Source organism: Microchirus variegatus, assembly GCF_963457635.1.
Source record: "Microchirus variegatus genome assembly, chromosome: 12".
NCBI classification, from domain to species: domain Eukaryota; kingdom Metazoa; phylum Chordata; class Actinopteri; order Pleuronectiformes; family Soleidae; genus Microchirus; species Microchirus variegatus.
The window spans coordinates 1,051,151-1,056,790 of NC_139813.1; the positions used below are offsets into that span (position 1 = coordinate 1,051,151).

Here is a 5,640-nt window from a genome sequence, read left to right on the forward strand (position 1 = left end):
GTGTTGCGACAACAGCTAAGCTAGAGTGTCACAATAGGGCCACCGCATTGTTGTGCCCGTGGTCAGGAAAAATTGTCCGAAAAATGAGACACACGGTCAAAAACAGAGAGGGAAGTTCCCTAGCATAGTTGGCTAGGTTAGCACAACAACTTACAAGAAAAAAAATATATAAATCAGAAAGAATGGAACAATGGAATAATGTCCCCTTCACCTCAATGTTCTGTATTTATTAATTTTTTTTTTTTTTTTTTTTTCATAATTTCTTTATTGATTTTAAGCATAATCAGATATGCAGTTAACAAATGCAGGACATATTTTAATACAATATAAAAAAAAGAACAAACCCTTAATGTATACTGCTGATTCGCCAGAACCAGACACGAGCCAGTTGTATATTAATGAGATCAATCTGTTGCGTCTACAATTTTTAAATCATACTTTCTTCTAACGCCGATAAAGTTGGGATTTTTATTGACCGATTCTGTGAAGAAGAAATAAAGCTCCTTAGTTGTAGGTATTTATAGAAATGTTTCTTCGGAATATTAAATATTAAGTATAAGTCCTCAAATGACATTAAAACTTCTTCTTTATAAAGGTCAGATATTCTACTCAGTCCTTTTTTTGCCCAAATCTGAAATCCAGCATCTAGCGTGCCTGGTTTAAACATATTATTGCACCATAATGGACTAAATTGTGACAAATAATTATTATTAGTATTTTCTTACTTCATACCATATGTTAACCATATTAAGCACTATAGGGTAAACGTACAAGTTTGGTGATTTAGCCTTTAGATACTGAGAAAGTGGTCTTCAATAATCTCATGAATGCTGGAGTCATACTGAAGTTACCCCCCCATTGTGTGAGACAAAGAGGTCATGACTGTATCTCCATACACCCATACTTGGCCAAGTAGGTCTCAGTCATTTCATGCCCAACTTCACCTGTTAAATAAAGGGTCTCAAATGTACAAGTTGGTTGTTTTAGCCTTTAGATACTGAGAAAGTGGTCTTCAATAATCTCATGAATGCTCGAGTCATGATTGTATCACCATAGACGCATACTTGGCCAAGTCAGTCTCAGTCATTCTCTTGCCAACATTGCACTTTAAATAACGGGTCAAAAACAATGGTACCCAAAGTGCGGCCCGCGGGCCGAAACATTTCTGGCCCACAATGAATTACAGTTGATAGTTTAAATCCAGGAGCTACTAAGCTTGTTAAATGTTTATTGGTCATTACTGGATACAGACCAATAAGTGTAAACAAAAATACTGGGTATTTACCTGGTTTCTATATGGTGAATTTTAGTGTATTATTGGGTTATAAGCTGGTAGCTACAGCCCCCAATTACTAGCTATTTACCCAGTAAATATATGGTAACATAATGTGTTACTTGGTTTTAACCTGCAATTAGAAGGTAAGAACAATGGCCAAAATACTGGGTAATTACCCAGTAAATTTTAAAAAGCGTTGTAAAGCGTTAATATATTAACGCTTAAATTACTTTATATTAACACTTATACTACTCAACGCTAAACTGTAGAACTGCAGTCTGGTCATTAAAATTATTACAAATGGGATTTCTTTCTGTTTTTTTTCTGATTGTTTCCTTTGGCGGCCCTCAGTCCAATGTTGGGTTCCTAAATTGGCCCTCAGGTATCAAAACTTTTAGAACCCCTGGTCTAAAGGTACAAGTTTAGTTTTTTAGCCTTTAGGTACTGAGAAAGTGGTCTTCAATAATGTCAAGAATACTGGAGTCATACTGAAGTTACTCCCTGTTGTGTGAGACAAAGAGGTCATGACTGTTTCTCCATACACCCATACTTGGCCAAGTCGGTCTCAGTCATTTCATTAGCCAACTTCGCCTGTTAAATAAAGGGTCTCAAATGTACAAGTTGGTTGTTTTAGCCTTTATATACTGAGAAAGTCGTCTGAATGCTCAGAAGAGACCAGATGTGCACACCTGCCATTGGATGTACGCAAGGACATGAAGACAGGGAGAGGATGCTGCAATAAAGGATACACCAACACACAATGCAGCAAGTGTAATATTCGCCTTTGCTTTTCAGAGGACAAGAACTGTTTTTAGCACTTTCACTAACAATGAAAGTTTGGCATGAAAAGAAGAAAAGGAATGAAGAAGTTTCTAGAAAAAGCTAGAATTGTATCCCGTTTATTTATTTACTTATTTATTTTTAATAAATGCTTTCATAAAAATATGACTAATGTGTGATTGTTTTTAATGTTATATACATTTATGGAGCTAAGTAAGCAATCAACCCTGCAAATTAACCCTTAGTTGTTCTGAATTGTTGTTCAGATAAAGTGAGTACAAATACAGAAATTCTGCTACCACCAAAGCCCAACGTTGCAAAATTACAACTGTGAGCTTTTCCCACTCACTGGGCTTCGGGAAGGACGAGGAGGCCGCGTTGAGGGAGTAAATAGACCGGTTTATTGTGAAACGAAAACAATCAAAAAACAAACAAAGGAAGTCAGCTGTGGCTGCTATGTCAGCGCTCTGCTGCGCTGCTCTGCTCTGCTCTGACTCTCCGTCTCACTCTCTGTGTGTCTGCGTGAGGACCCAGCCTACTGCAAGAAGCCAGAACCAGGTTACAAACATGCTTTTCCACTAGCTCTATGCTACACGGCACTGAGCGACACGGCACGAAACGGCACGGTTTAGTTGTGTTTCCACTACAGAGAACGTACCTTCTCAACGTGGGCGTGGTTATCACAACACGGCTGCAACCCGGCTGCGCGAAACTGCTATGACGTCCTATACGCGAGACACACACGCACATAAACAATGACGGACGTGGACTCGTTCTGTTGCTCGGTCTGTGGCATTTGTTCACACACAGAAGAGAAGATCGCCAGAAAAAGCTACAGGCGGCAAGAAGAAATACTGTGGAGGCGTACAGAAAAGTTTGGGAAGTCATACAACATGAAACTGAAGATGAGATGTTACGAGACGCAGGTGAGGGTAAGCTAATATAGTTGCTATCGCTAACTAGCTCATATACAGTACTGTGCAGAAACGATGTTGTTTTTTTGAGTATGTAATACTCATGCATGTCTTGAACCAGAAACATTAATTAAGGTTCCACTCCAGTATTAACAGAGTTGTGTTATTGTTCAAGTGTAAGGGTAGATCACACTAAATACTGGACACCTGTAGAGGATGTTTTTTTTAAACAACAAAAAACTGCATACATATATTCTGATTGTGTTCCAGTAAAGTGAAATAAAAATAATGATTCCTCTATTGTCATTATAGCAACAATCTAATGGTGGCCTCAGACTTCTACATAGTACTGTACAAGTGTACAGTGTAGTAATGACCGAAAGCAATCTCTATTTTTGGTATTCTGGTATTAACGTAAGCATGCTGCCTGTGTGTTTCAGATGGTTCTGTCACTCCTGAAAAGGAATGGCTGTGATGTCCAGCTGGTGAAATCCATGGTGGTGACCTGCTGTGCTCTGCATAACCTGTGTGAAAATCATGGTGAGACCTATGACACTGAATGAGATGCACACACAGCAGCTACAGTGGTTAAACCTGTGGTGGCAGTGGCACAGGGTGTAGAGGAGGGCAGAGATGTAGGTGAGGGCCTGATGTGTCACTTGTTGTGAATTTGTAAAATGCTTTATTATTGTACTGTTTTTCACTGAATTACAAATAAAAGTTTGTACTTTCTGCAGAGATGTCTCCTTTTGTCTGTATACGTTGTGTTTGTAAAGGCTGCCACAATTAAAGAAAAAGAAAAGAAATACGCATGACGTAATCACATAAGTCACATTGTTGTTTATTCAAACAAAAAAACACAGCAAACCAAAGTTAAAGTGCACAGCAAATCAAATAAACTGTACATAGGTGGTGGAGTCCTAGGGCAGGAGGGAGGAAATAGGTCACATGCTCCTGCCACCTATTGCCTGGACAAGCTGCCCAATCACTCAAAGGAATGCGTGGTTGAACGCAGCACTCTCGTGGTGTGGCGGTCACGTTGTGTCCGGTTCCACTCCTGCTACTGAACATCTTCCACCTGAAGCTCTGCTAGGACAGCCGTGAGCTTCTTTTTCTCTTCCCTCCATAACACTATAGAGAAGAAGAAAGGGGTTATTAAGGAAATACACAAATGCTGTAAATCATGTTTATTATTTCTTACCAGTTGCACAGAGCTGTGGTCTGTGGCGAAGTTGGTGCCCCCGATAACGAAGCAGCTGATGGCTCTGCTGGGGTGGATGAACACTCCTCACATATGGAATGGGATTCTTGAACAAAAGAAGTGTATACATACGCTGTAATTACATGCATAACAATATATATATATATATATATTCAGCCACAGACTGAAACACCCTAAATGAAGGAGCTTTATCATTATTATTATCCTTTATTCCTCCCTGCAGCTGTTAGCTCTCAGTAGACAACATATAACCACGCTCCTCATCCCATGTGCAATATACTGTCTTTTTGCAAAAGTGTAATATAGACATATAATATCCGATGCTCATTCTCTGTCTATAATGTAAATATAGAACCCATACTGTATATTCTGGTCAAGTCTGTTTTAACACGTAAAAACAAAACGTTACACGGTAGTAAGTGTAATTCATGACTTGTACAAATCTGGTTTCTTTTACAGGTTTACGTAATGTTTTGTTGTAGGTTGAGCACCTAATAGCGACATTGCTAACTAGCTAGCCAACTACGTTGTCTCGTGTAAACAGACGGACAGAGATTACCGACACACATGATGTTACTTTTATAATGTCTTGTTTAAGCGAGTTTATTCTCAGCAGTAGTTAAACGTTGCTCTCAGGCTGAAAATAAAAAACTTACCGTTGGCGTGTGCGGAGTTATTGGAGTTGCTGTGTACGCCGTGAGCGGACATCGACTCCCGGTAAGACCTGCTCGTTACGGGCGGCTCCGTCCAGCTCTCTGTATTTTGTCGTCTCCGACTAAACACAGGACAGTCTGGACCTCGTCGTTGGACCATGGAGTGTTCTTATGCAGAGTCGCCATGTCGAAGTATTTGCGCGCTACTATTTTTCGAAAAATGGTGAAATAGACTCCTGCATCCTGTATTTTATGTCGCGCTCATGACGCACCCAGTGACGACACTTTTGGCCAATCAGTTGCCGGCAGTTTTGACCAATCAGCGCATAGTACCTGCGCATAGTACCGGCACCCATGAATGGAACCTCACCACCGCAGGTACTAAAAATAGTGCCGAGTTCCAGGTACTACGCTAGTGGAAACACTCGCTAAACCGTGTCGTGTAGCGCAGTGCCGTTTAAAGTCGGACCGGTGGGGGGCTGGCGTCTCTGCTGGCCGGCCTCCTGGGGTGGGGGCCGGGGGTCCGGGGTACTGGGGCTGTTTGGTGGCCTTTGGCGTCTGGTGGTCCCGCTTTCCGGCTGTCTCTCGGTGGCTATGGGCCTGGCCCGTGGGGACTGGGGGGGGGGTGGCTGCGCGGCTGCCGCCCTCGCGCGGGGGGGCGCTGGGGGGGGGTTGGGGCCGGCGGGGCTGCGGGTGTGGGCTGGACTGTCCTGCGTCGTGGGTGGGGGGGGGCCCTAGGCCTCCGTATGCTGGGGCTCGCTGGGCCCCTATGGGTGGGCTTGGCCCCTGCAGGTG

General features: G+C 42.3%; 1 long non-coding RNA gene across 1 annotated transcript; it reads right to left on the bottom strand.

Annotated features, from left to right (window-relative positions):
- Positions 1-3,997: 3,997 nt before the first annotated feature.
- On the bottom strand, positions 3,998-5,042 carry LOC310934631. Its single transcript, XR_014592965.1, has 3 exons — positions 4,849-5,042; positions 4,172-4,277; positions 3,998-4,101 (listed from the first exon to the last, which is right to left on the bottom strand). It is a non-coding gene; the product is annotated as an uncharacterized lncRNA (long non-coding RNA).
- Between the last annotated feature and the right edge of the window lie 598 nt (positions 5,043-5,640).